The sequence below is a fragment of the Leuresthes tenuis genome, unplaced genomic scaffold (assembly GCF_036924035.1).
Source record: "Leuresthes tenuis unplaced genomic scaffold, fLeuTen1.0.hap1 SCAF_1, whole genome shotgun sequence".
Taxonomy (NCBI): Eukaryota; Metazoa; Chordata; class Actinopteri; order Atheriniformes; family Atherinopsidae; genus Leuresthes; species Leuresthes tenuis.
In genome coordinates this window covers 44,446,475-44,467,378 of record NW_027325355.1, presented here as the reverse complement: position 1 = coordinate 44,467,378, position 20,904 = coordinate 44,446,475, and the positions used below count along the sequence as shown (strand labels likewise).

The 20,904-nt window shown below is 56.8% G+C and overlaps 2 non-coding genes and 6 pseudogenes across 2 annotated transcripts; all 8 read right to left on the bottom strand.

Annotated features, from left to right (window-relative positions):
- Positions 1 to 17,805: 17,805 nt before the first annotated feature.
- Positions 17,806 to 17,923, bottom strand: LOC140295002 (5S ribosomal RNA; annotated as a pseudogene).
- Positions 17,924 to 18,192: 269 nt separating this feature from the next.
- On the bottom strand, positions 18,193 to 18,310 carry LOC140293479 (5S ribosomal RNA; annotated as a pseudogene).
- Positions 18,311 to 18,582: 272 nt separating this feature from the next.
- LOC140291430 (5S ribosomal RNA) lies at positions 18,583 to 18,701 on the bottom strand (annotated as a pseudogene).
- A 269-nt stretch (positions 18,702 to 18,970) lies between these two features.
- Positions 18,971 to 19,089, bottom strand: LOC140297523 (5S ribosomal RNA). Its single transcript, XR_011913250.1, has one exon. It is a non-coding gene; the product is annotated as a 5S ribosomal RNA (ribosomal RNA).
- Positions 19,090 to 19,355: 266 nt separating this feature from the next.
- LOC140291628 (5S ribosomal RNA) lies at positions 19,356 to 19,474 on the bottom strand (annotated as a pseudogene).
- Positions 19,475 to 19,743: 269 nt separating this feature from the next.
- LOC140295366 (5S ribosomal RNA) lies at positions 19,744 to 19,862 on the bottom strand (annotated as a pseudogene).
- Positions 19,863 to 20,131: 269 nt separating this feature from the next.
- LOC140274866 (5S ribosomal RNA) lies at positions 20,132 to 20,250 on the bottom strand. Its single transcript, XR_011908375.1, has one exon. It is a non-coding gene; the product is annotated as a 5S ribosomal RNA (ribosomal RNA).
- Positions 20,251 to 20,516: 266 nt separating this feature from the next.
- LOC140292019 (5S ribosomal RNA) lies at positions 20,517 to 20,635 on the bottom strand (annotated as a pseudogene).
- Positions 20,636 to 20,904: the final 269 nt, after the last annotated feature.

Below are 20,904 nucleotides of genomic sequence, written 5' to 3'. Positions count from 1 at the left end.
TCTCAGGCCCGGGCTGCTGCGTCTGGTGTGACCGGGTGGTTTGTTTGTTTTTTTGTAGAGGTCCTCCGGGGTGGGATGGGGTTGGGCGGGGTGGGTACCTTCTGGGGGTACAGTAGCTCCCGGAATATGGTCGCTGCAAGCCCCGAGCCTGGTGGACATCAGGCCCTCCTGCCCTGTGCTGGGTCCCAGGTAGCGGGGGTGCCTATTGCAGCCAGTCCCTGGCTGCCTTCATACCCTCTCCCTTTTGGCTCCTGTACACAGCACACACTCACACATGAAGGGTTTTGGGGGGCGTGTGTGTTCTGTGGGGTGTAGTGGATGGGGCCACGTAGGTGGTCCCCTTGGCTGCACTCTGCAGTTCCCCGCCCCTGTTTTAATTACACCTTAGACATCACTACTTATCAAACACACACACACACATTAGGTCTTGGGGGGTGGTTGCACTGAGTGGCATCTGGTGGACGGGGCTCTTTGGGTATGTAGGCTGCCCAGAGGGCCGCGCTCCCAGTTCTACAAGGTTGGCTGCCCCTCAATTTTAATCGCTCACTATTAGAAAATATTGAAGAGCCAGAAGGGTGAGGGGAGGGGTCTTCTCACACCCCTGCTTCCTGGTTGCTGCTCGGGAAGGAGTGGCCAGGAGGAATTAATTATTCTGCTGGTTCAGGGTCTGTGGTGGCTGGGGGGCTGCTGGCCCCATGGTGTGCCCACTGTGCTAGACCCCAGCGGAGTCAAGGGAGGGATGACGTGTGGATGTATGGGACGTGAAAGTGTGTGTGGTGATGATTGGGCCTGGGTCTGGGACTTGCTGTCGCCTGGCCTGCCTGTGCTTCTCCCAATGGGGGGGCGGCGTTGCCTCTCCCCACTCCTCGCGACTTCACCCACCTGTGGGCACGTCTTGACTGCCAGGGCTCTTGGCCAGGGGCACTGAGGCAGGCGCTGACCCACTGCATGGCTGTCTGGGGCGCTTGGCCCTCCCGGGTATTGGGTGGGGCCTCTGCCGGGGGGTTTTGGGGCGCTCGGGCTCCTGGGGCCGGGTCCGGTGCACGGCCCATGTCTGGGCGGCTGGGGCCTGGTGGGGTCGGTGGGCTGTTGCCCCTGGCTCCCGGGCGCCTCTGCCCTATGCTTATGGGGGCTCTGTCCGGGGGCTTCCACTGCTGTCTTCTGGGTGGATGCGTGGTTGTCCCTGCGGTGGGTATCCTGGGTTCTGTGCTCCGTGGGGGCTGCTGGTGGCCTGGGTCTTGTGGGCCTCTCTGCCTGTTTCTGATTGCTTGGGGGGGCTGTGGATTGTGGCCGTGTACACTTATACACTCATAAGTAAGAACGGTTATCATGTAGGTCCTGTGCCATGGGTGTTGCATGTTCTCACACACACACACACACACACAATACACATTCATTAGTCCAGTAGCAGTTGATGTATTACCATGTCGCCTCAGGTCATCTATATGCACAGTTGTGTTGTATGCGATTGCCACTACTTGTGCTTGTTTTTGTTTGTTTGTGTGTTTGTTTTTTCTCTGCTTGTTTGCATGGTCCTCGCAGTGTTATGTATCGCAAAGAAAACTATTCTCATGACCTGGAAAGCGAAAAACAGTCTGTGTATTAAGCAGTTTAGAAATGTTATTTTAGATTATATTAGCATGGAAACAATGTCTGCCTCCTCAAAACATCAATTGGCTGAATTTCATTCTCTCTGGTCCCCGCTGATTAGCTTTATCACATAGTGGTGGTGGTGGGTTGCTGTCCCGTCGCTCTGGGCGGTTGGGTGTGTGCTGGGGGGGGCTGTGTGGCTTTGGGCGTCTGGTGGTCTCTCGGGTCGTGGGGACCGGGTTGGTCATTGCTGGGGGGGACTGTGTGTCGGGCTTGGAGGGCAGTTTTGGGGGCTTGCGGGTGGGGATGTCTTGCTGTGTGGGGCGGGGTCCCTTAGGGGCCTTGGGGTGGTGGCTGCTGGCTCTGTACCGGGTGGCTGGGCCGCTCTGGCGTGGGTGGTGGTGCTGGGCCTGGGCCCTGGTGGCTGGGCGCTGCCTTGCGCCCGGGGGGGCTGGGTTGCCCTGGACATGCCACAGTATGGGTGGGTTGGTGCAGGTCCTGGTGCCAGGCTTGTTGCTCTGGGACCTCCAGGGTATCCGCAGGTGGTTGTTTTCTTTAGGGTGTTGGGGCATGCGGTGGGGGGGTGCTTTTCCTCTGTTGAGGGGGGGGCCTGGGTGATGGTGGGTCTCAGGCCCGGGCTGCTGCGTCTGGTGTGACCGGGTGGTTTGTTTGTTTTTTTGTAGAGGTCCTCCGGGGTGGGATGGGGTTGGGCGGGGTGGGTACCTTCTGGGGGTACAGTAGCTCCCGGAATATAGTCGCTGCAAGCCCCGAGCCTGGTGGACATCAGGCCCTCCTGCCCTGTGCTGGGTCCCAGGTAGCGGGGGTGCCTATTGCAGCCAGTCCCTGGCTGCCTTCATACCCTCTCCCTTTTGGCTCCTGTACACAGCACACACTCACACATGAAGGGTTTTGGGGGGCGTGTGTGTTCTGTGGGGTGTAGTGGATGGGGCCACGTAGGTGGTCCCCTTGGCTGCACTCTGCAGTTCCCCGCCCCTGTTTTAATTACACCTTAGACATCACTACTTATCAAACACACACACACACATTAGGTCTTGGGGGGTGGTTGCACTGAGTGGCATCTGGTGGACGGGGCTCTTTGGGTATGTAGGCTGCCCAGAGGGCCGCGCTCCCAGTTCTACAAGGTTGGCTGCCCCTCAATTTTAATCGCTCACTATTAGAAAATATTGAAGAGCCAGAAGGGTGAGGGGAGGGGTCTTCTCACACCCCTGCTTCCTGGTTGCTGCTCGGGAAGGAGTGGCCAGGAGGAATTAATTATTCTGCTGGTTCAGGGTCTGTGGTGGCTGGGGGGCTGCTGGCCCCATGGTGTGCCCACTGTGCTAGACCCCAGCGGAGTCAAGGGAGGGATGACGTGTGGATGTATGGGACGTGAAAGTGTGTGTGGTGATGATTGGGCCTGGGTCTGGGACTTGCTGTCGCCTGGCCTGCCTGTGCTTCTCCCAATGGGGGGGCGGCGTTGCCTCTCCCCACTCCTCGCGACTTCACCCACCTGTGGGCACGTCTTGACTGCCAGGGCTCTTGGCCAGGGGCACTGAGGCAGGCGCTGACCCACTGCATGGCTGTCTGGGGCGCTTGGCCCTCCCGGGTATTGGGTGGGGCCTCTGCCGGGGGGTTTTGGGGCGCTCGGGCTCCTGGGGCCGGGTCCGGTGCACGGCCCATGTCTGGGCGGCTGGGGCCTGGTGGGGTCGGTGGGCTGTTGCCCCTGGCTCCCGGGCGCCTCTGCCCTATGCTTATGGGGGCTCTGTCCGGGGGCTTCCACTGCTGTCTTCTGGGTGGATGCGTGGTTGTCCCTGCGGTGGGTATCCTGGGTTCTGTGCTCCGTGGGGGCTGCTGGTGGCCTGGGTCTTGTGGGCCTCTCTGCCTGTTTCTGATTGCTTGGGGGGGCTGTGGATTGTGGCCGTGTACACTTATACACTCATAAGTAAGAACGGTTATCATGTAGGTCCTGTGCCATGGGTGTTGCATGTTCTCACACACACACACACACACACAATACACATTCATTAGTCCAGTAGCAGTTGATGTATTACCATGTCGCCTCAGGTCATCTATATGCACAGTTGTGTTGTATGCGATTGCCACTACTTGTGCTTGTTTTTGTTTGTTTGTGTGTTTGTTTTTTCTCTGCTTGTTTGCATGGTCCTCGCAGTGTTATGTATTGCAAAGAAAACTATTCTCATGACCTGGAAAGCGAAAAACAGTCTGTGTATTAAGCAGTTTAGAAATGTTATTTTAGATTATATTAGCATGGAAACAATGTCTGCCTCCTCAAAACATCAATTGGCTGAATTTCATTCTCTCTGGTCCCCGCTGATTAGCTTTATCACATAGTGGTGGTGGTGGGTTGCTGTCCCGTCGCTCTGGGCGGTTGGGTGTGTGCTGGGGGGGGCTGTGTGGCTTTGGGCGTCTGGTGGTCTCTCGGGTCGTGGGGACCGGGTTGGTCATTGCTGGGGGGGACTGTGTGTCGGGCTTGGAGGGCAGTTTTGGGGGCTTGCGGGTGGGGATGTCTTGCTGTGTGGGGCGGGGTCCCTTAGGGGCCTTGGGGTGGTGGCTGCTGGCTCTGTACCGGGTGGCTGGGCCGCTCTGGCGTGGGTGGTGGTGCTGGGCCTGGGCCCTGGTGGCTGGGCGCTGCCTTGCGCCCGGGGGGGCTGGGTTGCCCTGGACATGCCACAGTATGGGTGGGTTGGTGCAGGTCCTGGTGCCAGGCTTGTTGCTCTGGGACCTCCAGGGTATCCGCAGGTGGTTGTTTTCTTTAGGGTGTTGGGGCGTGCGGTGGGGGGGTGCTTTTCCTCTGTTGAGGGGGGGGCCTGGGTGATGGTGGGTCTCAGGCCCGGGCTGCTGCGTCTGGTGTGACCGGGTGGTTTGTTTGTTTTTTTGTAGAGGTCCTCCGGGGTGGGATGGGGTTGGGTTGAGTGGGGTTGGGCGGGGTGGGTACCTTCTGGGGGTACAGTAGCTCCCGGAATATGGTCGCTGCAAGCCCCGAGCCTGGTGGACATCAGGCCCTCCTGCCCTGTGCTGGGTCCCAGGTAGCGGGGGTGCCTATTGCTGCCAGTCCCTGGCTGCCCTCTCCGGGGGAGAGTAGCTCTCCCGGTGTATATCCCCATACCCTCTCCCTTTTGGCTCCTGTACACAGCACACACTCACCCATGAAGGGTTTTGGGGGGCGTGTGTGTTCTGTGGGGTGTAGTGGATGGGACCACGTAGGTGGTCCCCTTGGCTGCACTCTGCAGTTCCCCGCCCCTGTTTTAATTACACCTTAGACATCACTACTTATCAAACACACACACACACATTAGGTCTTGGGGGGTGGTTGCACTGAGTGGCATCTGGTGGACGGGGCTCTTTGGGTATGTAGGCTGCCCAGAGGGCCGCGCTCCCAGTTCTACAAGGTTGGCTGCCCCTCAATTTTAATCGCTCACTATTAGAAAATATTGAAGAGCCAGAAGGGTGAGGGGAGGGGTCTTCTCACACCCCTGCTTCCTGGTTGCTGCTCGGGAAGGAGTGGCCAGCAGGAATTAATTATTCTGCTGGTTCAGGGTCTGTGGTGGCTGGGGGGCTGCTGGCCCCATGGTGTGCCCACTGTGCTAGACCCCAGCGGAGTCAAGGGAGGGATGACGTGTGGATGTATGGGACGTGAAAGTGTGTGTGGTGATGATTGGGCCTGGGTCTGGGACTTGCTGTCGCCTGGCCTGCCTGTGCTTCTCCCAATGGGGGGGCGGCGTTGCCTCTCCCCACTCCTCGCGACTTCACCCACCTGTGGGCACGTCTTGACTGCCAGGGCTCTTGGCCAGGGGCACTGAGGCAGGCGCTGACCCACTGCATGGCTGTCTGAGGCGCTTGGCCCTCCCGGGTATTGGGTGGGGCCTCTGCCGGGGGGTTTTGGGGCGCTCGGGCTCCTGGGGCCGGGTCCGGTGCACGGCCCATGTCTGGGCTGCTGGGGCCTGGTGGGGTCGGTGGGCTGTTGCCCCTGGCTCCCGGGCGCCTCTGCCCTATGCTTATGGGGGCTCTGTCCGGGGGCTTCCACTGCTGTCTTCTGGGTGGATGCGTGGTTGTCCCTGCGGTGGGTATCCTGGGTTCTGTGCTCCGTGGGGGCTGCTGGTGGCCTGGGTCTTGTGGGCCTCTCTGCCTGTTTCTGATTGCTTGGGGGGGCTGTGGATTGTGGCCGTGTACACTTATACACTCATAAGTAAGAACGGTTATCATGTAGGTCCTGTGCCATGGGTGTTGCATGTTCTCACACACACACACACACACACAATACACATTCATTAGTCCAGTAGCAGTTGATGTATTACCATGTCGCCTCAGGTCATCTATATGCACAGTTGTGTTGTATGCGATTGCCACTACTTGTGCTTGTTTTTGTTTGTTTGTGTGTTTGTTTTTTCTCTGCTTGTTTGCATGGTCCTCGCAGTGTTATGTATCGCAAAGAAAACTATTCTCATGAACTGGAAAGCGAAAAACAGTCTGTGTATTAAGCAGTTTAGAAATGTTATTTTAGATTATATTAGCATGGAAACAATGTCTGCCTCCTCAAAACATCAATTGGCTGAATTTCATTCTCTCTGGTCCCCGCTGATTAGCTTTATCACATAGTGGTGGTGGTGGGTTGCTGTCCCGTCGCTCTGGGCGGTTGGGTGTGTGCTGGGGGGGGGCTGTGTGGCTTTGGGCGTCTGGTGGTCTCTCGGGTCGTGGGGACCGGGTTGGTCATTGCTGGGGGGGACTGTGTGTCGGGCTTGGAGGGCAGTTTTGGGGGCTTGCGGGTGGGGCTGTCTTGCTGTGTGGGGCGGGGTCCCTTAGGGGCCTTGGGGTGGTGGCTGCTGGCTCTGTACCGGGTGGCTGGGCCGCTCTGGCGTGGGTGGTGGTGCTGGGCCTGGGCCCTGGTGGCTGGGCGCTGCCTTGCGCCCGGGGGGGCTGGGTTGCCCTGGACATGCCACAGTATGGGTGGGTTGGTGCAGGTCCTGGTGCCAGGCTTGTTGCTCTGGGACCTCCAGGGTGTCCGCAGGTGGTTGTTTTCTTTAGGGTGTTGGGGCGTGCGGTGGGGGGGGTGCTTTTCCCCTGTTGAGGGGGGTGCCTGGGTGATGGTGGGTCTCAGGCCCGGGCTGCTGCGTCTGGTGTGACCGGGTGGTTTGTTTGTTTTTTTGTAGAGGTCCTCCGGGGTGGGATGGGGTTGGGCGGGGTGGGTACCTTCTGGGGGTACAGTAGCTCCCGGAATATAGTCGCTGCAAGCCCCGAGCCTGGTGGACATCAGGCCCTCCTGCCCTGTGCTGGGTCCCAGGTAGCGGGGGTGCCTATTGCAGCCAGTCCCTGGCTGCCTTCATACCCTCTCCCTTTTGGCTCCTGTACACAGCACACACTCACACATGAAGGGTTTTGGGGGGCGTGTGTGTTCTGTGGGGTGTAGTGGATGGGGCCACGTAGGTGGTCCCCTTGGCTGCACTCTGCAGTTCCCCGCCCCTGTTTTAATTACACCTTAGACATCACTACTTATCAAACACACACACACACATTAGGTCTTGGGGGGTGGTTGCACTGAGTGGCATCTGGTGGACGGGGCTCTTTGGGTATGTAGGCTGCCCAGAGGGCCGCGCTCCCAGTTCTACAAGGTTGGCTGCCCCTCAATTTTAATCGCTCACTATTAGAAAATATTGAAGAGCCAGAAGGGTGAGGGGAGGGGTCTTCTCACACCCCTGCTTCCTGGTTGCTGCTCGGGAAGGAGTGGCCAGGAGGAATTAATTATTCTGCTGGTTCAGGGTCTGTGGTGGCTGGGGGGCTGCTGGCCCCATGGTGTGCCCACTGTGCTAGACCCCAGCGGAGTCAAGGGAGGGATGACGTGTGGATGTATGGGACGTGAAAGTGTGTGTGGTGATGATTGGGCCTGGGTCTGGGACTTGCTGTCGCCTGGCCTGCCTGTGCTTCTCCCAATGGGGGGGCGGCGTTGCCTCTCCCCACTCCTCGCGACTTCACCCACCTGTGGGCACGTCTTGACTGCCAGGGCTCTTGGCCAGGGGCACTGAGGCAGGCGCTGACCCACTGCATGGCTGTCTGGGGCGCTTGGCCCTCCCGGGTATTGGGTGGGGCCTCTGCCGGGGGGTTTTGGGGCGCTCGGGCTCCTGGGGCCGGGTCCGGTGCACGGCCCATGTCTGGGCGGCTGGGGCCTGGTGGGGTCGGTGGGCTGTTGCCCCTGGCTCCCGGGCGCCTCTGCCCTATGCTTATGGGGGCTCTGTCCGGGGGCTTCCACTGCTGTCTTCTGGGTGGATGCGTGGTTGTCCCTGCGGTGGGTATCCTGGGTTCTGTGCTCCGTGGGGGCTGCTGGTGGCCTGGGTCTTGTGGGCCTCTCTGCCTGTTTCTGATTGCTTGGGGGGGCTGTGGATTGTGGCCGTGTACACTTATACACTCATAAGTAAGAACGGTTATCATGTAGGTCCTGTGCCATGGGTGTTGCATGTTCTCACACACACACACACACACACAATACACATTCATTAGTCCAGTAGCAGTTGATGTATTACCATGTCGCCTCAGGTCATCTATATGCACAGTTGTGTTGTATGCGATTGCCACTACTTGTGCTTGTTTTTGTTTGTTTGTGTGTTTGTTTTTTCTCTGCTTGTTTGCATGGTCCTCGCAGTGTTATGTATCGCAAAGAAAACTATTCTCATGACCTGGAAAGCGAAAAACAGTCTGTGTATTAAGCAGTTTAGAAATGTTATTTTAGATTATATTAGCATGGAAACAATGTCTGCCTCCTCAAAACATCAATTGGCTGAATTTCATTCTCTCTGGTCCCCGCTGATTAGCTTTATCACATAGTGGTGGTGGTGGGTTGCTGTCCCGTCGCTCTGGGCGGTTGGGTGTGTGCTGGGGGGGGCTGTGTGGCTTTGGGCGTCTGGTGGTCTCTCGGGTCGTGGGGACCGGGTTGGTCATTGCTGGGGGGGACTGTGTGTCGGGCTTGGAGGGCAGTTTTGGGGGCTTGCGGGTGGGGATGTCTTGCTGTGTGGGGCGGGGTCCCTTAGGGGCCTTGGGGTGGTGGCTGCTGGCTCTGTACCGGGTGGCTGGGCCGCTCTGGCGTGGGTGGTGGTGCTGGGCCTGGGCCCTGGTGGCTGGGCGCTGCCTTGCGCCCGGGGGGGCTGGGTTGCCCTGGACATGCCACAGTATGGGTGGGTTGGTGCAGGTCCTGGTGCCAGGCTTGTTGCTCTGGGACCTCCAGGGTATCCGCAGGTGGTTGTTTTCTTTAGGGTGTTGGGGCGTGCGGTGGGGGGGTGCTTTTCCTCTGTTGAGGGGGGGGCCTGGGTGATGGTGGGTCTCAGGCCCGGGCTGCTGCGTCTGGTGTGACCGGGTGGTTTGTTTGTTTTTTTGTAGAGGTCCTCCGGGGTGGGATGGGGTTGGGTTGAGTGGGGTTGGGCGGGGTGGGTACCTTCTGGGGGTACAGTAGCTCCCGGAATATGGTCGCTGCAAGCCCCGAGCCTGGTGGACATCAGGCCCTCCTGCCCTGTGCTGGGTCCCAGGTAGCGGGGGTGCCTATTGCTGCCAGTCCCTGGCTGCCCTCTCCGGGGGAGAGTAGCTCTCCCGGTGTATATCCCCATACCCTCTCCCTTTTGGCTCCTGTACACAGCACACACTCACCCATGAAGGGTTTTGGGGGGCGTGTGTGTTCTGTGGGGTGTAGTGGATGGGGCCACGTAGGTGGTCCCCTTGGCTGCACTCTGCAGTTCCCCGCCCCTGTTTTAATTACACCTTAGACATCACTACTTATCAAACACACACACACACATTAGGTCTTGGGGGGTGGTTGCACTGAGTGGCATCTGGTGGACGGGGCTCTTTGGGTATGTAGGCTGCCCAGAGGGCCGCGCTCCCAGTTCTACAAGGTTGGCTGCCCCTCAATTTTAATCGCTCACTATTAGAAAATATTGAAGAGCCAGAAGGGTGAGGGGAGGGGTCTTCTCACACCCCTGCTTCCTGGTTGCTGCTCGGGAAGGAGTGGCCAGCAGGAATTAATTATTCTGCTGGTTCAGGGTCTGTGGTGGCTGGGGGGCTGCTGGCCCCATGGTGTGCCCACTGTGCTAGACCCCAGCGGAGTCAAGGGAGGGATGACGTGTGGATGTATGGGACGTGAAAGTGTGTGTGGTGATGATTGGGCCTGGGTCTGGGACTTGCTGTCGCCTGGCCTGCCTGTGCTTCTCCCAATGGGGGGGCGGCGTTGCCTCTCCCCACTCCTCGCGACTTCACCCACCTGTGGGCACGTCTTGACTGCCAGGGCTCTTGGCCAGGGGCACTGAGGCAGGCGCTGACCCACTGCATGGCTGTCTGGGGCGCTTGGCCCTCCCGGGTATTGGGTGGGGCCTCTGCCGGGGGGTTTTGGGGCGCTCGGGCTCCTGGGGCCGGGTCCGGTGCACGGCCCATGTCTGGGCTGCTGGGGCCTGGTGGGGTCGGTGGGCTGTTGCCCCTGGCTCCCGGGCGCCTCTGCCCTATGCTTATGGGGGCTCTGTCCGGGGGCTTCCACTGCTGTCTTCTGGGTGGATGCGTGGTTGTCCCTGCGGTGGGTGTCCTGGGTTCTGTGCTCCGTGGGGGCTGCTGGTGGCCTGGGTCTTGTGGGCCTCTCTGCCTGTTTCTGATTGCTTGGGGGGGCTGTGGATTGTGGCCGTGTACACTTATACACTCATAAGTAAGAACGGTTATCATGTAGGTCCTGTGCCATGGGTGTTGCATGTTCTCACACACACACACACACACACAATACACATTCATTAGTCCAGTAGCAGTTGATGTATTACCATGTCGCCTCAGGTCATCTATATGCACAGTTGTGTTGTATGCGATTGCCACTACTTGTGCTTGTTTTTGTTTGTTTGTGTGTTTGTTTTTTCTCTGCTTGTTTGCATGGTCCTCGCAGTGTTATGTATCGCAAAGAAAACTATTCTCATGAACTGGAAAGCGAAAAACAGTCTGTGTATTAAGCAGTTTAGAAATGTTATTTTAGATTATATTAGCATGGAAACAATGTCTGCCTCCTCAAAACATCAATTGGCTGAATTTCATTCTCTCTGGTCCCCGCTGATTAGCTTTATCACATAGTGGTGGTGGTGGGTTGCTGTCCCGTCGCTCTGGGCGGTTGGGTGTGTGCTGGGGGGGGGCTGTGTGGCTTTGGGCGTCTGGTGGTCTCTCGGGTCGTGGGGACCGGGTTGGTCATTGCTGGGGGGGACTGTGTGTCGGGCTTGGAGGGCAGTTTTGGGGGCTTGCGGGTGGGGCTGTCTTGCTGTGTGGGGCGGGGTCCCTTAGGGGCCTTGGGGTGGTGGCTGCTGGCTCTGTACCGGGTGGCTGGGCCGCTCTGGCGTGGGTGGTGGTGCTGGGCCTGGGCCCTGGTGGCTGGGCGCTGCCTTGCGCCCGGGGGGGCTGGGTTGCCCTGGACATGCCACAGTATGGGTGGGTTGGTGCAGGTCCTGGTGCCAGGCTTGTTGCTCTGGGACCTCCAGGGTGTCCGCAGGTGGTTGTTTTCTTTAGGGTGTTGGGGCGTGCGGTGGGGGGGGTGCTTTTCCCCTGTTGAGGGGGGTGCCTGGGTGATGGTGGGTCTCAGGCCCGGGCTGCTGCGTCTGGTGTGACCGGGTGGTTTGTTTGTTTTTTTGTAGAGGTCCTCCGGGGTGGGATGGGGTTGGGCGGGGTGGGTACCTTCTGGGGGTACAGTAGCTCCCGGAATATAGTCGCTGCAAGCCCCGAGCCTGGTGGACATCAGGCCCTCCTGCCCTGTGCTGGGTCCCAGGTAGCGGGGGTGCCTATTGCAGCCAGTCCCTGGCTGCCTTCATACCCTCTCCCTTTTGGCTCCTGTACACAGCACACACTCACACATGAAGGGTTTTGGGGGGCGTGTGTGTTCTGTGGGGTGTAGTGGATGGGGCCACGTAGGTGGTCCCCTTGGCTGCACTCTGCAGTTCCCCGCCCCTGTTTTAATTACACCTTAGACATCACTACTTATCAAACACACACACACACATTAGGTCTTGGGGGGTGGTTGCACTGAGTGGCATCTGGTGGACGGGGCTCTTTGGGTATGTAGGCTGCCCAGAGGGCCGCGCTCCCAGTTCTACAAGGTTGGCTGCCCCTCAATTTTAATCGCTCACTATTAGAAAATATTGAAGAGCCAGAAGGGTGAGGGGAGGGGTCTTCTCACACCCCTGCTTCCTGGTTGCTGCTCGGGAAGGAGTGGCCAGGAGGAATTAATTATTCTGCTGGTTCAGGGTCTGTGGTGGCTGGGGGGCTGCTGGCCCCATGGTGTGCCCACTGTGCTAGACCCCAGCGGAGTCAAGGGAGGGATGACGTGTGGATGTATGGGACGTGAAAGTGTGTGTGGTGATGATTGGGCCTGGGTCTGGGACTTGCTGTCGCCTGGCCTGCCTGTGCTTCTCCCAATGGGGGGGCGGCGTTGCCTCTCCCCACTCCTCGCGACTTCACCCACCTGTGGGCACGTCTTGACTGCCAGGGCTCTTGGCCAGGGGCACTGAGGCAGGCGCTGACCCACTGCATGGCTGTCTGGGGCGCTTGGCCCTCCCGGGTATTGGGTGGGGCCTCTGCCGGGGGGTTTTGGGGCGCTCGGGCTCCTGGGGCCGGGTCCGGTGCACGGCCCATGTCTGGGCGGCTGGGGCCTGGTGGGGTCGGTGGGCTGTTGCCCCTGGCTCCCGGGCGCCTCTGCCCTATGCTTATGGGGGCTCTGTCCGGGGGCTTCCACTGCTGTCTTCTGGGTGGATGCGTGGTTGTCCCTGCGGTGGGTATCCTGGGTTCTGTGCTCCGTGGGGGCTGCTGGTGGCCTGGGTCTTGTGGGCCTCTCTGCCTGTTTCTGATTGCTTGGGGGGGCTGTGGATTGTGGCCGTGTACACTTATACACTCATAAGTAAGAACGGTTATCATGTAGGTCCTGTGCCATGGGTGTTGCATGTTCTCACACACACACACACACACACAATACACATTCATTAGTCCAGTAGCAGTTGATGTATTACCATGTCGCCTCAGGTCATCTATATGCACAGTTGTGTTGTATGCGATTGCCACTACTTGTGCTTGTTTTTGTTTGTTTGTGTGTTTGTTTTTTCTCTGCTTGTTTGCATGGTCCTCGCAGTGTTATGTATCGCAAAGAAAACTATTCTCATGACCTGGAAAGCGAAAAACAGTCTGTGTATTAAGCAGTTTAGAAATGTTATTTTAGATTATATTAGCATGGAAACAATGTCTGCCTCCTCAAAACATCAATTGGCTGAATTTCATTCTCTCTGGTCCCCGCTGATTAGCTTTATCACATAGTGGTGGTGGTGGGTTGCTGTCCCGTCGCTCTGGGCGGTTGGGTGTGTGCTGGGGGGGGCTGTGTGGCTTTGGGCGTCTGGTGGTCTCTCGGGTCGTGGGGACCGGGTTGGTCATTGCTGGGGGGGACTGTGTGTCGGGCTTGGAGGGCAGTTTTGGGGGCTTGCGGGTGGGGATGTCTTGCTGTGTGGGGCGGGGTCCCTTAGGGGCCTTGGGGTGGTGGCTGCTGGCTCTGTACCGGGTGGCTGGGCCGCTCTGGCGTGGGTGGTGGTGCTGGGCCTGGGCCCTGGTGGCTGGGCGCTGCCTTGCGCCCGGGGGGGCTGGGTTGCCCTGGACATGCCACAGTATGGGTGGGTTGGTGCAGGTCCTGGTGCCAGGCTTGTTGCTCTGGGACCTCCAGGGTATCCGCAGGTGGTTGTTTTCTTTAGGGTGTTGGGGCGTGCGGTGGGGGGGTGCTTTTCCTCTGTTGAGGGGGGGGCCTGGGTGATGGTGGGTCTCAGGCCCGGGCTGCTGCGTCTGGTATGACCGGGTGGTTTGTTTGTTTTTTTGTAGAGGTCCTCCGGGGTGGGATGGGGTTGGGTTGAGTGGGGTTGGGCGGGGTGGGTACCTTCTGGGGGTACAGTAGCTCCCGGAATATGGTCGCTGCAAGCCCCGAGCCTGGTGGACATCAGGCCCTCCTGCCCTGTGCTGGGTCCCAGGTAGCGGGGGTGCCTATTGCTGCCAGTCCCTGGCTGCCCTCTCCGGGGGAGAGTAGCTCTCCCGGTGTATATCCCCATACCCTCTCCCTTTTGGCTCCTGTACACAGCACACACTCACCCATGAAGGGTTTTGGGGGGCGTGTGTGTTCTGTGGGGTGTAGTGGATGGGGCCACGTAGGTGGTCCCCTTGGCTGCACTCTGCAGTTCCCCGCCCCTGTTTTAATTACACCTTAGACATCACTACTTATCAAACACACACACACACATTAGGTCTTGGGGGGTGGTTGCACTGAGTGGCATCTGGTGGACGGGGCTCTTTGGGTATGTAGGCTGCCCAGAGGGCCGCGCTCCCAGTTCTACAAGGTTGGCTGCCCCTCAATTTTAATCGCTCACTATTAGAAAATATTGAAGAGCCAGAAGGGTGAGGGGAGGGGTCTTCTCACACCCCTGCTTCCTGGTTGCTGCTCGGGAAGGAGTGGCCAGCAGGAATTAATTATTCTGCTGGTTCAGGGTCTGTGGTGGCTGGGGGGCTGCTGGCCCCATGGTGTGCCCACTGTGCTAGACCCCAGCGGAGTCAAGGGAGGGATGACGTGGTGATGTATGGGACGTGAAAGTGTGTGTGGTGATGATTGGGCCTGGGTCTGGGACTTGCTGTCGCCTGGCCTGCCTGTGCTTCTCCCAATGGGGGGGCGGCGTTGCCTCTCCCCACTCCTCGCGACTTCACCCACCTGTGGGCACGTCTTGACTGCCAGGGCTCTTGGCCAGGGGCACTGAGGCAGGCGCTGACCCACTGCATGGCTGTCTGGGGTGCTTGGCCCTCCCGGGTATTGGGTGGGGCCTCTGCCGGGGGGTTTTGGGGCGCTCGGGCTCCTGGGGCCGGGTCCGGTGCACGGCCCATGTCTGGGCTGCTGGGGCCTGGTGGGGTCGGTGGGCTGTTGCCCCTGGCTCCCGGGCGCCTCTGCCCTATGCTTATGGGGGCTCTGTCCGGGGGCTTCCACTGCTGTCTTCTGGGTGGATGCGTGGTTGTCCCTGCGGTGGGTATCCTGGGTTCTGTGCTCCGTGGGGGCTGCTGGTGGCCTGGGTCTTGTGGGCCTCTCTGCCTGTTTCTGATTGCTTGGGGGGGCTGTGGATTGTGGCCGTGTACACTTATACACTCATAAGTAAGAACGGTTATCATGTAGGTCCTGTGCCATGGGTGTTGCATGTTCTCACACACACACACACAATACACATTCATTAGTCCAGTAGCAGTTGATGTATTACCATGTCGCCTCAGGTCATCTATATGCACAGTTGTGTTGTATGCGATTGCCACTACTTGTGCTTGTTTTTGTTTGTTTGTGTGTTTGTTTTTTCTCTGCTTGTTTGCATGGTCCTCGCAGTGTTATGTATCGCAAAGAAAACTATTCTCATGACCTGGAAAGCGAAAAACAGTCTGTGTATTAAGCAGTTTAGAAATGTTATTTTAGATTATATTAGCATGGAAACAATGTCTGCCTCCTCAAAACATCAATTGGCTGAATTTCATTCTCTCTGGTCCCCGCTGATTAGCTTTATCACATAGTGGTGGTGGTGGGTTGCTGTCCCGTCGCTCTGGGCGGTTGGGTGTGTGCTGGGGGGGGCTGTGTGGCTTTGGGCGTCTGGTGGTCTCTCGGGTCGTGGGGACCGGGTTGGTCATTGCTGGGGGGGACTGTGTGTCGGGCTTGGAGGGCAGTTTTGGGGGCTTGCGGGTGGGGATGTCTTGCTGTGTGGGGCGGGGTCCCTTAGGGGCCTTGGGGTGGTGGCTGCTGGCTCTGTACCGGGTGGCTGGGCCGCTCTGGCGTGGGTGGTGGTGCTGGGCCTGGGCCCTGGTGGCTGGGTTGCCCTGGACATGCCACAGTATGGGTGGGTTGGTGCAGGTCCTGGTGCCAGGCTTGTTGCTCTGGGACCTCCAGGGTGTCCGCAGGTGGTTGTTTTCTTTAGGCTGTTGGGGCGTGCGGTGGGGGGGTGCTTTTCCTCTGTTGAGGGGGGGGCCTGGGTGATGGTGGGTCTCAGGCCCGGGCTGCTGCGTCTGGTGTGACCGGGTGGTTTGTTTGTTTTTTTGTAGAGGTCCTCCGGGGTGGGATGGGGTTGGGTTGAGTGGGGTTGGGCGGGGTGGGTACCTTCTGGGGGTACAGTAGCTCCCGGAATATGGTCGCTGCAAGCCCCGAGCCTGGTGGACATCAGGCCCTCCTGCCCTGTGCTGGGTCCCAGGTAGCGGGGGTGCCTATTGCAGCCAGGCCCTGGCAGCCCTCTCCGGGGGAGAGTAGCTCCCCCGGTGTATATCCCCATACCCTCTCCCTTTTGGCTCCTGTACACAGCACACACTCACACATGAAGGGTTTTGGGGGGCGTGTGTGTTCTGTGGGGTGTAGTGGATGGGACCACGTAGGTGGTCCCCTTGGCTGCACTCTGCAGTTCCCCGCCCCTGTTTTAATTACACCTTAGACATCACTACTTATCAAACACACACACACACATTAGGTCTTGGGGGGTGGTTGCACTGAGTGGCATCTGGTGGACGGGGCTCTTTGGGTATGTAGGCTGCCCAGAGGGCCGCGCTCCCAGTTCTACAAGGTTGGCTGCCCCTCAATTTTAATCGCTCACTATTAGAAAATATTGAAGAGCCAGAAGGGTGAGGGGAGGGGTCTTCTCACACCCCTACTTCCTGGTTGCTGCTCGGGAAGGAGTGGCCAGGAGGAATTAATTATTCTGCTGGTTCAGGGTCTGTGGTGGCTGGGGGGCTGCTGGCCCCATGGTGTGCCCACTGTGCTAGACCCCAGCGGAGTCAAGGGAGGGATGACGTGTGGATGTGTGGATGTATGGGACGTGAAAGTGTGTGTGGTGATGATTGGGCCTGGGTCTGGGACTTGCTGTCGCCTGGCCTGCCTGTGCTTCTCCCAATGGGGGGGCGGCGTTGCCTCTCCCCACTCCTCGCGACTTCACCCACCTGTGGGCACGTCTTGACTGCCAGGGCTCTTGGCCAGGGGCACTGGGGCAGGCGCTGACCCACTGCGTGGCTGTCTGGGGCGCTTGGCCCTCCCGGGTATTGGGTGGGGCCTCTGCCGGGGGGTTTTGGGGCGCTCGGGCTCCTGGGGCCGGGTCCGGTGCACGGCCCATGTCTGGGCGGCTGGGGCCTGGTGGGGTCGGTGGGCTGTTGCCCCTGGCTCCCGGGCGCCTCTGCCCTATGCTTATGGGGGCTCTGTCCGGGGGCTTCCACTGCTGTCTTCTGAGTGGATGCGTGGTTGTCCCTGCGGTGGGCATCCTGGGTTCTGTGCTCCGTGGGGGCTGCTGGTGGCCTGGGTCTTGTGGGCCTCTCTGCCTGTTTCTGATTGCTTGGGGGGGCTGTGGATTGTGGCCGTGTACACTTATACACTCATAAGTAAGAACGGTTATCATGTAGGTCCTGTGCCATGGGTGTTGCATGTTCTCACACACACACACACACACACACACAATACACATTCATTAGTCCAGTAGCAGTTGATGTATTACCATGTCGCCTCAGGTCATCTATATGCACAGTTGTGTTGTATGCGATTGCCACTACTTGTGCTTGTTTTTGTTTGTTTGTGTGTTTGTTTTTTCTCTGCTTGTTTGCATGGTCCTCGCAGTGTTATGTATCGCAAAGAAAACTATTCTCATGAACTGGAAAGCGAAAAACAGTCTGTGTATTAACCTGTTTAGAAATGTTCTTTTAGATTATATTAGCATGGGAACAATGTCTGCCTCCTTAAAACATCAATTGGCTGAATTTCATTCTCTCTGGTCCCCGCTGATTAACTGTGTGGCTTCGGGCGTCTGGTGGTCTCTCGGGTCGTGGGGACCGGGTTGGTCATTGTTGGGGGGGACTGTGTGTCAGGCTTGGAGGGCAGTTTTGGGGGCTTGCAGGTGGGGCTGTCTTGCGGTGTGGGGCGGGGTCCCTTAGGGGCCTTGGGGTGGTGGCTGCTAAGTACTGGAATCATACACTTCCTCTATGTAACCAGATAATTGCAGAGAAAGGCTTATGTGTAGTGGGCACATCTTCTTCCCTGACGTGATTATTCTCTGCAGCTGAAACTGAGACTCTCAGATCACTTCGTGTCTGCCAACAAAGCAGCAGCAGCTGAAGATGATCAACTTCCTCATGTGTCACAGGGTGATCAGACGTTGCAACAAAAGACATTTAGGTGGTCCAGAGAAGAGATAAAGCTTACAGCACCTGGTATTCCCAAGCACTCTCCCACCCAAGTACTAACCAGGCCAACCTTGCTTGGCTTCCGAGATCAGACGAGGTCAGGCATGTTCAGGGTGGTGTGGCCGTAAGCGACAATGTCTGTGACAAATGTGCATTATATAGGTACTGGAATCATATGGTTCCTCTATGTAACCAGATAATTGCAGAGAAAGGCTTATGTGTAGTGGGCACATCTTCTTCCCTGACGTGATTATTCTCTGCAGCTGAAACTGAGACTCTCAGATCACTTCGTGTCTGCCAACAAAGCAGCAGAAGCTGAAGATGACCAACTTCCTCATGTGTCACAGGGTGATCAGACGTTGCAACAAAAGACATTCAGGTGGTCCAGAGAAGAGATAAAGCTTACAGCACCTGGTATTCCCAAGCAGTCTCCCACCCAAGTACTAACCAGGCCAACCGTGCTTGGCTTCCGAGATCAGACGAGGTCAGGCATATTGAGGGTGGTGTGGCCGTAAGCAACAATGTCTGTGACAAATGTGCATTATATAGGTACTGGAATCATACAGTTCCTCTATGTAACCAGATAATTGCCGAGAAAGGCTGATGTGTAGTGGGCACATCTTCTTCCCTGACGTTATTATTCTCTTCAGTTGAAACTGAGACTCTCAGATCACTTCGTGTCTGCCAACAAAGCAGCAGCAGCTGCTGAAGATGACAAACTTCCTCATGTGTCACAGGGTGATCAGACGTTGCAACAAAAGACATTCAGGTGGTCCAGAGAAGAGATAAAGCTTACAGCACCTGGTATTCCCAAGCAGTCTCCCACCCAAGTACTAACCAGGCCGAACCCTCCTTGGCTTCTGAGAGCAGACGAGGTCAGACATATTCAGGGTGGTTTGGCCGTAAGCAACAATCTCTGTGACAAATGTGCATTATATAGGCAATGGAATCATATGGTTCCTCTATGTAACAAGATAATTGCCGAGAAAGGCTGATATGTAGTGGGCACATCTTGTTCCCTGACGTGATAATTTTCTCCATTTGAAAATGAGACTCTAAGATCACTTCGTGTCTGCCAACAAAGCAGCAGCAGCTGAAGATGACCAACTTCCTCATGTGTCACAGGGTGATCAGACGTTGCAACAAAAGACATGCAGGTGGTTGAGAGAAGAGAAAAAGCTTACAGCACCTGGTATTCCCAAGCAGTCTCCCATCCAAGTACTAACCAGGCCCAACCCTGCTTGGTTTCCAAGATCAGACGAGGTCGGGCATATTCAGGGTGGTGTGGCCGTAAGCAACAATGTCTGTGACAAATATAAACTGTATAGGTACTGGAATCATACGGTTCCTCTATGCAACCAGATAATTGCCAAGAAAGGCTGATAAGTAGTGGAAACATCTTCCCTGTCGTGATTATTCTCTCCAGCTGAAACTGAGACTCTCATATCACTTCGTGTCTGCCAACAAAGCAGCAGCAGCTGAAGATGACCAACTTCCTCATGTGTCACAGGGCGATCAGACATTGCAACAAAAGACATGCAGGTGGTAGAGAGAAGAGAAAAAGCTTACAGCACCTGGTATTCCCAAGCAGTCTCCCATTCAAGTACTAACAAGGCCCAACCCTGCTTGGGTTCTGAGATCAGACGAGGTCGGGCATATTCAGGGTGGTGTGGCCGTAAGTAACAATGTCTGTGACAAATGTGCATTATATAGGTACTGGAATCATACGGTTCCTCTATGCAACCAGATAATTGCCAAGAAAGGCTAACTTGTAGTGGGCACATCTTCTTCCCTGATGTGATTATTCTCTGCAGCTGAAACTGAGACTCTAAGATCACTTCGTGTCTGCCAACAAAGCAGCAGCAGCTGAAGATGACCAACTTCCTCATGTGTCACAGGGCGATCAGACGTTGCAACAAAAGACATGCAGGTGGTAGAGAGAAGAGAAAAAGCTTACAGCACCTCGTAATCCCAAGCGGTCTCTCATCAAAGTACTAACCAGGCCCAACCCTCCTTGGCTTCTGAGATCAGACGAGGTCAGACATATTCAGGGTGGTTTGGCCGTAAGCAACAATCTCTGTGACAAATGTGCATTATATAGGCAATGGAATCATATGGTTCCTCTATGTAACAAGATAATTGCCGAAAAAGGCTGATATGTAGTGGGCACATCTTGTTCCCTGACGTGATAATTTTCTCCAGCTGAAAATGAGACTCTAAGATCACTTCGTGTCTGCCAACAAAGCAGCAGCAGCTGAAGATGACCAACTTCCTAATGTGTCACAGGGTGATCAGGCGTTGCAACAAAAGACATGCAGGTGGTTGAGAGAAGAGAAAAAGCTTACAGCACCTGGTATTCCCAAGCGGTCTCCCATCCAAGTACTAACCAGGCCCAACCCTGCTTGGCTTCCAAGATCAGACGAGGTCGGGCATATTCAGGGTGGTGTGGCCGTAAGCAACAATGTCTGTGACAAATATAAACTGTATAGGTACTGGAATCATACGGTTCCTCTATGCAACCAGATAATTGCCAAGAAAGGCTGATCAGTAGTGGAAACATCTTCCCTGATGTGATTATTCTCTCCAGCTGAAACTGAGACTCTCATATCACTTCGTGTCTGCCAACAAAGCAGCAGCAGCTGAAGATGACCAACTTCCTCATGTGTCACAGGGCGATCAGACATTGCAACAAAAGACATGCAGGTGGTAGAGAGAAGAGAAAAAGCTTACAGCACCTGGTATTCCCAAGCAGTCTCCCATTCAAGTACTAATCAGGCCCAACCCTGCTTGGGTTCTGAGATCAGACGAGGTTGGGCATATTCAGGGTGGTGTGGCCGTAAGTAACAATGTCTGTGACAAATGTGCATTATATAGGTACTGGAATCATACGGTTCCTCTATGCAACCAGATAATTGCCAAGAAAGGCTGATATGTAGTGGGCACATCTTGTTCCCTGACGTGATAATTTTCTCCAGCTGAAAATGAGACTCTAAGATCACTTCGTGTCTGCCAACAAAGCAGCAGAAACTGAAGATGACCAACTTCCTCATGTGTCACAGGGTGATCAGACGTTGCAACAAAAGACATGCAGGTGGTTGAGAGAAGAGAAAA